Source organism: Salmo trutta, chromosome 40 (assembly GCF_901001165.1).
Source record: "Salmo trutta chromosome 40, fSalTru1.1, whole genome shotgun sequence".
Taxonomy (NCBI): Eukaryota; Metazoa; Chordata; class Actinopteri; order Salmoniformes; family Salmonidae; genus Salmo; species Salmo trutta.
In genome coordinates, this window is record NC_042996.1 from 18146730 (window position 1) to 18158982 (window position 12253).

General features: G+C 41.8%; 1 long non-coding RNA gene across 1 annotated transcript; it reads left to right on the forward strand.

Moving 5' to 3' along the window:
• The first annotated feature begins 1031 nt into the window (after positions 1-1031).
• Positions 1032-2119, forward strand: LOC115180576 (uncharacterized). Its single transcript, XR_003873115.1, has 3 exons — positions 1032-1462; positions 1866-1907; positions 1986-2119. It is a non-coding gene; the product is annotated as an uncharacterized LOC115180576 (long non-coding RNA).
• The last annotated feature ends 10134 nt before the right edge of the window (positions 2120-12253 follow it).

Consider the following 12253-nt stretch of genomic DNA (forward strand, 5'->3'; position numbering starts at 1 on the left):
CCTGTACGGGCCGGACCAAATCTGAACATATTTGGCCCAAATATAGGCCGGTCCAGATGTCTGTGGACATTGAAACAAATATAGATGTCTGTGATTGGTTTAGATTTGGTCCAGACCGGACCAATAATCAACGTCTGTGGATGTTGAAATCAAGGCCTGTCCGGACCGCACCCAAAAAACCCCAAAAAAATGCATTGCCTGATACCAAATGCTTAGTAGGTGCTCTCCATGCTTCTCATCTGTCTCCACTATGGGTCCCCTGGGAGGCTCTGTGTCAAGCCTCTGCCCAGTCCAGGTGTGTGTGTGTGTGTGTGTGTGTGTGTGTGTGTGTGTGTGTGTGTGTGTGTGTGTGTGTGTGTGTGTGTGTGTGTGTGTGTGTGTGTGTGTGTGTGTGCGTGTGCGCGTGCGCGTGCGTGTGTGGAGTGTGCGTATGTGCGTGCGTTTGTCAGTTCATATCTGCGTCTGTGCGTGTGTGAGTGTGTGTCAGAGGAGGCTGGTGGGAGGAGCTATATTGTAATGGCTGGAATGGAATAAATGGAACGGTGTCAAACACCATGTGTTTGCTGTATTTGGTACCATTCCATTGATTCCACTCCAGCCATTACAATGAACCCGTCCTCCTATAGCTCCTCCCACCAGCCTCCAGTGGTGTTTGTGCATATGTACATGCTTGTGTGTGTTTGTGTGTGTGTGTGACTCAGGTGAATTGGAGTTTTAGGCTATCTTACTTCCTGTCACCATGGTAATGGTTTATATGTGGTGGCTTGTGAGAAAGCAGTGGAGCAGAGTGACAGGAGATAGAGTGATGAATGACCAGTCTGCTGACATGCACACACACACACACACACACACACACACACACACACACACACACACACACACACACACACACACACACACACACACACACACACACACACACACACACACAATGTTAGGCATTTATGAAATGTACATTTTGCCATCCTACCACACCCCATCTCCAACCCCACCCCATCTCCCCAGGATGTGAAGGCCCTGTCCAATGTCCCTCTGCTGGGCTACAGTGTGGAGTCGTCGTCGTTGTTTTTTTGGTGCATATTGCTTCATAAGCACATGTTCCATTTCTCATGCATTATCTCACTACCTGGTGTACGTGTATAAAAACGGGGACAGAACTTCATACATCCTACATTATTTCTAAAGACGTGTCATTTCAGAATGAGGGGTGCTGTATTTCTGCTGGTGTTGCTGTTCTGTCTGTCCGGGACATGGGCTCAGCGAGAGAGTGGAGGGGGCAGAGAGAGTTTGATCGATAGCCAATGGAATTAAGCTACAGAGACGATCCACGAACAGACGAGCGGCCAGACCACCGCTGATATCTGGGATGAGCTGAGAGACATGGTGGTGGAGCTGAGGACCATAGAGACCAGACTGAATGCCAGTGAGAGAGAGGTGGAGGACCTGATGACGGAGAATGCAGGTAAAGGACTATTAAATCATAGATTACTAATTTGTATCTATGAGTTTAGAAGTTAATTTTCATTATGCTATTGGTTCTGCGGAGGAACAATAGCTTTGATAACTGTTTTGTTTCCATAATTCCAGCCATGAGTGCAAGATGTTTCTCAACGACATGTAATATGCAACATAACATGTAATATGTAATATCTAACATGTAATATGTAACATGAAAAACGTTATATGTAATACGTAACATGTAATATATAACATGTAACATGTAATATGGAAGAAAAGGTGATGAAGACGTATTTATCTTTATTTTCAACTCAAGCTTTGTGATTGACTTTTACCCTAACCATAGGCAGTTTATTGATTTTTATTTACCATTGTTGATTTTGATTTTGATTTTCATGTGATTTTAGCCCTGGAGACCAGAGTGACAGCCAGTGAGAGTGGCAACACAGGTAATTTAATGGTGCTGATATACAATTATTATTATTTTAAAGCTAAGTTTACTAATGCGTCCTTTCCTGTAATCACAGCTTTGGAAGCCAGGCTGAGTGGCAGTGAGGGGAGGTGGAGGAGCTGAAGAGAGAGAATGCAGGTAAAACCGATACAGAAAAGGAATGGAGTCTCTGTTGATTTGACTGCTTCACTGTCTCTGACTCAGTCATTCAGATGATGACAGAAAGAGAGAAGAGTCGGAGAGACAGCATCAAATAATTTCATACATGGTGTCACACTCTCTCTCTCTCTCGCTCTCTCTCTCGTCTAACAATGCTAAGAGCAAAGAGCCGCTACTCAAATATTTACCAAGACAAGCAGAAGAAGCAGAGGGGAATGTGTATGGCTGGATTTACAGACTAGACAGCACAATCATCCCATGAATAAATCCTTCTGTGGAATATTCTGTCTGTGATGTTAGTAGGTTGAATCCCAAATGGCACCCCATTCCCTATATAGTGCATAGGCGCTGTTAAAAAAAATTGTGCACTGCAAAGGGAATAGGGTGCCATTTGGGACGTATATTACGTCTGTGATGTTAGTCATAGGTTTGTTTCTTCCTTCAGAGAAGTACCTGGACTGAATGCAAAAGGAGGCGCAGTAATTACCTTACCTGTATCCCTGTGTTAGTAGGTTGGGGCATTCTGCAGCTTTTTCTCTCAAATGCACACACACACACACATGGAGTCAAATGCAAGTGTGCACGCACATTCTGCATGCACACACACACACACACACACACACACACACACACACACACACAAACACAAACACACACACACACACACACACACACACACACACACACACACACACACACACACACACACACACACACACACAGAGCTGGATGGATGCTAGGGTATTAACATTACATCATCATACATCAACACTTGACCGAGCTGATGAGATAACTGGAGGAGGAACAACAAATCTCCATCTCCGCTGTCTACACAGGAGCCTGGGAGGAGAATTACTGTCTGAGACATGAAGAGAGGGAAGAGAAGAGAGAGAAGGGAGAGCTGGAGAGTAGAAGAGAGAATACTGCAAGAGAAAAAATAAAAAGAGAGAGAAAAGAGATCATGAGTAATTCTTCTAGAAAATTGCAATTTTTTGAATATTCCTGCCAATTATTTTCAGTGGAATAAGAAGCAGAGTTGCCTGAGGTGTCACAGAGTAAAAACAGAAGCTTTAAGTGGTGCCAGTTTTAGGAGGGGAATAATGAATTTCATATTAAATGTGACGAAAGGTCAGAAGCGTGCAGTCGTGTTTAGAAAGAAGTGAGTTGTGTTACTTGTGCTGCATTCATAACCAAGTGGGTAGGTAGTAATTACCAGTTGTGAAGTCATAAATATGAGTTGGATGAATTCTTGTGCTTTGAACACGTTGAGAAACGTTGATTGGCTAATGGCCATCAAGCTACGTCAACCATAAACTAAAAGTACAACTATTATGCTTGTAAACAAACTATAGTGTTCAAAAACCATATTAATAGATTGCTTTTCAAAAATAATGTTTTGTTGTTACATTTAACTGCCAAAAATGCTGTTATCGAGGTAATTTCCTTAGTTAGTGACATCAGAGTTCAGCATGTGGGAGAAGTCAGAGCTCAGGGATGTTAGACGAATATCCCACTAGTAGTTACCAGTCCTACGTGGTACCACCTTCCCACTTGGTTATGAACGCAGCATAACAACCAGGTGGAGGGGTTAGAGTTAGAATGAGGAAGGGTTAGAGTCAGGTGGAGGGAGTAGAGTCAGAACAGGAAGGGCTTTTAATTCAGGAGAGGGGTTTGAGTTAGAATGGGGAAGAGAGGCGTTAGAGTCAGAGTGAGGGGTTAAAGTCAGAACAAGGAGGGGTTCTAATTAGGGGAAGGGGTTAGATATAGAATGGGGGGGTTAGAGTCAGGGGACGGGTTATGCCAACTCAGGACTAAAGATGGGAGGGCCTATCTATGTAGGCCTATTTACTTGAGGTAAAAAAATATCTATATATTTACGCAAGTAAATCAAGGACATGGAAGTAAAGCTTGACATTGTTTAATCAGAACCTATTGGTGTTAAATGGATGACTGTCTCATGACATGGATGACATGTCCATGCCTTCCATTAGCAGGGCTAGAGTGGTAGAACAGAGAAGAGGGAAGAGGGGAGAAAGGGTGAGAAGAGGAGAAGAGAGAAAAGAGGGAGAGAAGGGTAGAAGAAGGTGAAAAGGGAGAAAGGGTGAGAAGCAGAACAGGGGGGAAGGGGGAAATGTTTATATAGCCTGCAGACACTACTAATCTTTCCCATTCCTAAATACCACATGGTCATGTGCCTGAGACGTGATAGGGCACCCCACCGCCTGCCTCTCTGTGTCTACGACGATCACGTCGTTATCACCAATCAGAGGCCTTCAGTCACACATCAGTCTACATGGTCGTTGGTATTCAGATCGCAGACATCTCTGAGTTGCATGACAGTGCAAATGTTCAGGAAATCCTATTATTGAGAACATGGAGCATTCCTTGCGTGACTGTTTTGAAAAGCTGCCATCAAAAGGGTAATTTCAGGACAATAAATTAAATCTGACATTTTAAAGTGATACTTCAGTACAGCTACAGTGCCTTGCAAAAATACTCATCCCCCTTGGCGTTTTTCCTATTTTATTGCATTGCAACCTGTAATTTAAATATATTTTTATTTGGATTTCATGTAGTGGACATACACAAAATAGTCCAAATTGGTGAAGTGAAAAAATAAGTTGTTTTAAAAATAAAAATAAAAACGGAAAAGTGGTGTGGGCATATGTATTCAGCCCCTTTGCTATGAAGCCTCTAAATAAATCTGGTGCAACCAATTACCTTCAGAAGTCACATAATTAGTTAAAGAACGTCCACCTGTGTGCAATCTAAGTGTCACATGATCTGTCCCCTGATCTCAGTACATATACACCTGTTCTTAAAGGTCCCAGAGCAAGGCGCACCACCAAGCAAGCGGCACCATGAAGACCAAGGAGCTCTCCAAACAGGTCATTGACAAAGTTGTGGAGAAGTTGGGTTATAAAAACATATCAGAAACTTTGAACATCCCACGGAGCACCATTAATAAAGGGCAGCCGAAGACCCTTTTAGGTTTTAGGTGGAACCTTTTCTAAAAGTATACAGTTGCGAATTCCTATCAAATTATAGGGTGTGTTGGTATGCTCTATATGTACTTATATGAATATACGTGTGACACAAACAAGGATGTCATTGGCAATTTGAAGCTTCTATCAACAAGAGTGAAAGAAGACGGGCCTGATCTGAGAGAGTAAACAAACTCATATGCAAAATAGTCATGAATAATTCAGCTTTACCCCTCTTCTTCTTCCCTTCTCTCCTTCCCCTTCCTCTCTACCTCGACGTCTACTAGGGCCGAAGACTGTTTAAGTGGGAAAGACAGTCAAAGACTCTATTACTCCCTTTTCTGTCTCCATCTTTTTTCCTCCTTCCATCTCTCTCTGTTGTGAGAGAGATGTCTCTCATTTGTGTTCGTTTTAATCCACTTCCTTATTTAGTGGAGAGAGATGAATTCAGTATAGTGCAGATAAAACAAACCCATTGGCAACCTGCTGTCAATTATCAGACCTATCGCCCCTAGGAATGCAAGTCCACAACAGAGCAGACAGTGGTTCCATTCCAATCTGAAACTTAATGTTGAGGGGAGAATTAATGCCCTCTGTTGGACTTTGGATCCACCTTTTCTGCTTTGGTGTAGTCAGATAAAAGGTAAAGGTTGGAGGGAGAGTGATGCAGGAAGGAAGGAAAGAGAAAGAAAGAGAGTGAGAGAGAGAGAGAGAAAGAGTGTGTATGTGTGAAATGTGTGCATTTGCATGCGTGTGTCCGTATGTATGTGTGTGAATGCATGTAGCATGTTCTCATTTAACACTATTAATAAAATTAAGTGCTTTGTAACTCCAAAACTAGTGGCAACTGAGCTGCCACCAACTTGAACATTGCCTGAGTATTGAAACACATCATTCGGAGATGCTTTGAAACATTACATGGTGTGTTGTAACACCACTTAATCAAGTGTTGTGCAACACCTTGCCAGGGACTGGGAGAAATAACAGAAAATATTGTCATGTTCAGCGGAGAGTTAGGTGCCATTACGCTGTTTTGAATCCTGTCTAGTCTGTTTTAAGTTTTTGATAATTTGCCATTTTATACATTTTACATTGTCAAACAGTGTTCACACCACTAGCACTAACTAGATGTTGAAGTGCAAGAATTGAGGATTCTGTTGACAATCATGAATGTGGAAATTTTTGCTGTCCTCACTGAATGTCAATTTACCTGATGGTTTTGATATCTGTTCATCATAATCCATTACACCTCGTGCACAAAAAAGCGTAATACTAATATAGATACAGTTGAAGTCGGAAGTTTAAATACACCTTAGCCAAATACATTTAAACGTAGTTTTTTACAATTCCTGACATTTAATCCTGGTAAATAATAATAGTAGAGAGAATGATTTATTTCAGCTTTTATTTCTTCCATCACATTCCCAGTGGGTCAGAAGTTTACATACACCCAATTAGTTTTCGGTAGCATTGTCTTTAAATTGTTTAACTTTGGTCAAATGTTTTAGGTAGCCTTCCACAAGCTTCCCACAATAAGTTGGGTGAATTTTGGCCCATTCCTCCTGACAGAGCTGGTGTAACTGAGTCAGGTTTGTAGGCCTCCTTGCTCGCACACGCTTTTTCAGTTTTGCCCACACATTTTCTATAGAATTGGGGTCAGGGCTTTGTGATGGCCACTCCAATTCCTTGACTTTGTTGTCCTTAAGCCATTTTGCCACAACTTTGGAAGTATGCTTGGGGTCATTGTCCAATTGGAAGACCCATTTGCGACGATGCTTTAACTTCCTGACTGCTGTCTTGAGATGTTGCTTCAATATATCCACATAATTTTCCTCCCTCATGATGCCATCTATTTTGTGAAGTGCACCAGTTCCTCCTGCAGCAAAGCACCCCCACAACATGATGCTGCCACCCCTGTGCTTCGTGGTCCCGTGTGGCGCAGTTGGTAGAACATGGTGTTTGCAACGCCAGGGTTGTGGGTTCGATTCCCACTGGGGACCAGTACGGGGAAAAAAAATGTTTTTATGAAATGTATTCACTACTGTAAGTCGCTCTGGATAAGAGCGTCTGCTAAATGACTAAAATGTCAAATGTAATGGTGTTCTTCGGCTTGCAATCCTCCCCCTTTATCCTCCAAACATAATGGTGGTCATTATGGCCAAACAGTTCTATTTTTGTTTCATCAGACCAGAGGAGATTTCTCTAAAAAGTACAATCTTTGTCCCCATGTGCAGTTGCAAACCGTAGTCTGGCTTTTTATGGCGGTTTTGGAGCAGTGGTTTCTTCCTTGCTGAGCGGCTTTTCAGGTTATGTCGATATAGGACTCGTTTTACTGTGGATATAGACGCTTTTGTACCTTTTTCCTCCAGCATCTTCACAAGGTCCTTTGCTGTTGTTCTGGGATTGATTTGCACTTTTCACACCAAAGTACATTAATCTCTAGTAGACAAGACGTGTCTCCTTCCTGAGTGGTATGATGGCTGTGTGGTCCCATGGCGTTTATACTTCCTTACTATTGTTTGTAAAGATGAACGTGGTACCTTCAGGCGTTTGGAAATTGCTCCCAAGGATGAACCAGACTTGTGGAGGTCTACAATTTTTTTTCTGACGTCTAGGCTGATTTTCCGATGACGTCAAGCAAAGAGGCATTGAGTTTGAAGGTAGGCCTTGTAAATACATCCACAGGTACACCTCCAATTGACTCAAACGATGTCAATTAGCCTATCAGAAGCTTCTAAAGCCATGACATCATTTTCTGGAATTTTCCAAGCTGTTTAAAGGCACAGTCAACTTATTGTATGTAAACTTCTGACCCTCTGGAATTGTGATATAGTGAATTATAAGTGAAATAATCTGTCTTTTCACAATTGTTGGAAAAATGACTTGTGTCATGCACAAAGTAGATGTCCTAAGCAACTTGCCAAAACTATAGTTTGTTAACAAGAAATTTGTGGAGTGGTTGAAAAATGAGTTTTAATGACTCCAACCTAAGTGTATGTAAACTTCAACTGTATATTACACAGACAGACAGACAGACAGACAGACAGACAGACAGACAGACAGACAGACAGACAGACAGACAGACAGACAGACAGACAGACAGACAGACAGACAGACAGCACGTCATCCTTCAGAATAAGCTGTTGATGTTGTTCCAACTCCAATGGGAGAGAAAATCAATTCACTAGACAGCACACATTATAGGAAATTGAATAAAACATGCAGAGCGAAAACAATGAATGAGAAATAATTGAGTTCAAAGTTGGGAAGACGAGCAACATTCTTATCAGCATTTATAATTTGAACGTTCAAAGAATCTGAAGAGTCTCTCTTGAGGACAGGACGTTTATAAAAGACTACTTTATAAAAGACTACTTATTATATTTTTTCAATACTGCAGAAGCTGACTACATTATAGAACCATATGCGTCAGGATAAACCTTGACAATACAAAGACAGATGCGCACACACAGACAGACACACACACACACACCATTCCTACCCACACGCCATTCCAACCCACACACATCTCACAGACAAAAACACATATCCTGACTCCACCATTATTCATTGACTTTGTTATCAGCTCATATTATCAGGAGTTCTTTCTTGCACCAATTAGAGTGTAATCAACTCCTATGATGAACAGCCACCACAGCAAACTGACTGTCAGAAAGTGTAGCAAATCAATTGTGAGAAAACCACCAGCTGTAGCTGTTGTATGCCTGGTGCTACCACTCCAAGTGAACATCCCTAATGAATGATTTGTTATTCCACATGTCTAGAATTTATTCCCTTTAATTACTTTTTGACAAACATACTGAAGCCCACACGCACATGCACACCAGTGGAGACTCCTCAGAGGAGGAAGGGGAGGACCATCCTACTCAGTGAATATGATAAGAATAAAAATAGAGAAACATTAAAAAAGTTATCCTTTTAAGAATAAACTACACTAAGATGTATATTAACATGTCACCAAATAACTGATTAAAACATTGTTTTGCAATGAAGCGCAACTGTAGCCTCAACAGTAATCTGTAGGGTAGCACCATAGTGTAGCCGGAGGACAGCTATTTTCCGTCTTCTGGGTACATTGATTTCAATAGAAAACCTAGGAGGCTCATGGTTCTCACCCCCTTCTATAGACTTGAACAGTAATTATGAGGACTTCCAGAGGACGTCCTCCAACCTATCAGAGCTCTTGCAGCAGGAACTGACATGTTGGATTAGAGAATGAATCTTGTAGTGAAAGCATAAGCTACAGCTAGCTAGCATGCAAGTGCATAGCATGTGGTGAGTAGTTGAATCAAAGAGAGAGAAAGACAGTTGAACAGTTTTGAACAAAATGATTTCTTAAAAAATGAAGGAAAAGCAACAGCAGAGAGAGAGAGATATTTCCTAGAAATGTTTCCACTTTCAGTTTCTTAGCTAGCTAATGCAGCTAGCTAATTTAGCCAACTCAAACACCTGGCTCAAATAGAGAGGAATGCTATTTTTGTTAGCTAGATGGTTAAGGCTATCCAACACGTACTCTTTCAAGTCAAGGTAAGCTTTCGGTTTTACACCCGCTGGTGTAACTGCCAAACTTCTTGCTGTACACTGTACTGCGGGATTGTTGAGGGTTTACTAACACGTTATTTCTAGTAGCTATGTTGAGTATGATGTTAGCTGATATGGTGACAGCGTTGTAGACTGTGTGTAGCAGTTAGTGGTTGTATTATGAAGGTTTTGTTTTTTTTGCCTGGTCAGACAGCTGTTGTGTTGTGCATTGAAGTCCACAATCGAAAGGGTGAGAGGAGGAGAGCGCATAAATGCGAGAAGGAATTATACAATGAGCAAAGTGATGGTGCTGTTTGTAAGTGGCTGCTATGAAAGTGAACTGTGTGTGCAGGTCATTAGTGGTGTATTCATTCCGCTAGTTCTGTTGAAAAATGTTTTGTAAGTGGAAACAAACAGAATGAAACTGGTATAAGCCTACCTGAATCCAATACAAACTTTCATGTGTCAACTATTTGGACTTGTAGTGAGGCGCGTACTGGTGGCAGAGAAGTCAGGCGCAGGAGAGCGAAAACTGATTTACAACGGTGTCGTTTAATAAACATAAACCACCGTCAACAGAACAATATATGAAATGGGTCAAACAAAACCCGATAATAACCAGCATACCGTGCACAAGCACTACAAGAAACAATTACGGACAAGGACATGGGGGGGAACAGAGGGTTAAATACACATGTAATTGATGGAATTGGAACCAGGTGTGATGGAAGACAAGACAAAACCAATGGAAAATGAAAAGTGGATCGGCGATGGCTAGAAGGTTGGTGACATTGACCGCCGAATGTCGCCCGAATAAGGAGAGGGACCAACTTCGGCGGAAGTCGTGACAGGACTAATGATTACACCCTAGATCAGCTACATGCAGGCAAAAGTGTGCAAGGTGGTATTGAAAGTCACTGTCTGTGACCTTGGCTAATCCAATTTGTCTCTCGACCTGTGCACGTACTTTACAAACTTTCATTTGTAGGCTAGGTTGTAGCAACCTAATGATGGGTATAGGGAACATTTGAGTATAATGTAGTAGCCTAAACCTATCAATGTTACAATAAGCTGGGTGAATGGAATATGAACGACAGTCATCCAATATGCTGTAATAGAAACAAGGCCATGCTCATAAAAAAATATATAGTCTTCCCTGAACTTAAATGGGAACGACTGCCACTGGTGCACACATGTTAACCAATGCTCTATGGTCCCCCCTTTTAGAGATGGAGGTCTCTGGTCTCTCCTCGCTCTATTTTAGTAATCGTTCTGCCATAGCGGTTTGAATAAAATGTAATTTATTTTGGGTAACAGACATATACAACACAATTTACAATGTGGACCCAGAGGATATCACTGTAAAGTATTAATTAAAACGCTTGATTCCAAAGTGATCCTCGATGGTAAAAACAATTGCACATGTAATGATTAAAAGGCAATACAAAATTACAAACAACATTGAATACATTCATTTATATTGACACCCTAAAAAGTGGCACTATTCACTGCAATTTTCACTAACCTTAAAAATCAACCATATTCATTTCACATTAAAACAATCTATTATTTGCACATCATACCTATCCTTCAAAATAAATACGGAGATCGAGCAGGACCCATCCCCCCATCTCTCTCTTTACTCGTATCTCTCTCTCACTCTCTCTCTCACACATTGAAGGCTCTGAGTAAACGTGGTTGTGAAAGGCAGGGGACACACATCAAGCTCAGGCAGACAGGCAGTGGGGCCCACTGGGTGGAATAAACATAGATTTTTGCTTGTTTCACTCCCACCAGCATTTCAGGACCTATCTTGTGATCAATGATTTTAATGTGTTAAGGTAGGGATAGTTATGTTTGGAGTGTAGTAGTCAAATCAAATCAAAGTTGATTTGTCACGTGCGCTGAATACAACAGGTGTAGACCTTACAGTAAAATGCTTACTTACAGGTTCTAACCAATAGTGCTGGGCGCTCAGGCCGCTAGAAGCCTTATAATTGGTTGGGACAGAGTAGAGCGGAGAACTGGTACTTCACTGTGTGTAAGGGTGGGGGGAGTACGTGTGTGTGTGTGTGTGTGTGTGTGTGTGTGTGTGTGTGTGTGTGTGCATGCGTGTGTGTGTGTGATTTACATCAGTGACTTGGCAGTTACTCATCAAGGGGCTTTGTGAGGGTCTTGATGCTCGGACTGGCTAACAACTCCTTCATACTGTCAATCTTAAATAGATGGAGATTTAAAGATGGAGGTATGGAAGCAAGAAAGAGTGAATCAGAATGGGGAGTACTGAGGGTAGTTTACATGAGAGAGACAGGGAGAGAGAGAGAGAGAGAGAGAGAGAGAGAGAGAGAGAGAGAGAACAAGAGAAAGAGAGAGGCATGCATGAGTGACTTAGATAAAGGAGAGCAGAAAAAAAGATGATTGTACAAGCGCAGAAGAAAGCCCAGAGTTCAGATATACACACACATTTTCCTCCTCATCCCCTTTACAACCCAACCCCTAACAGATAACCTCACTATTTGGTTCCTATAAACTTGCCGTATTGTCAGGCATTTCAATAAGCCTGCCTGCTGTTACAACCAGTGTTCATTAGATGGCGCTGTGGTACTTATGTTCCTATGTACGCAGCATAGCAGCACAAATGAACAAGGGCAGACATTGT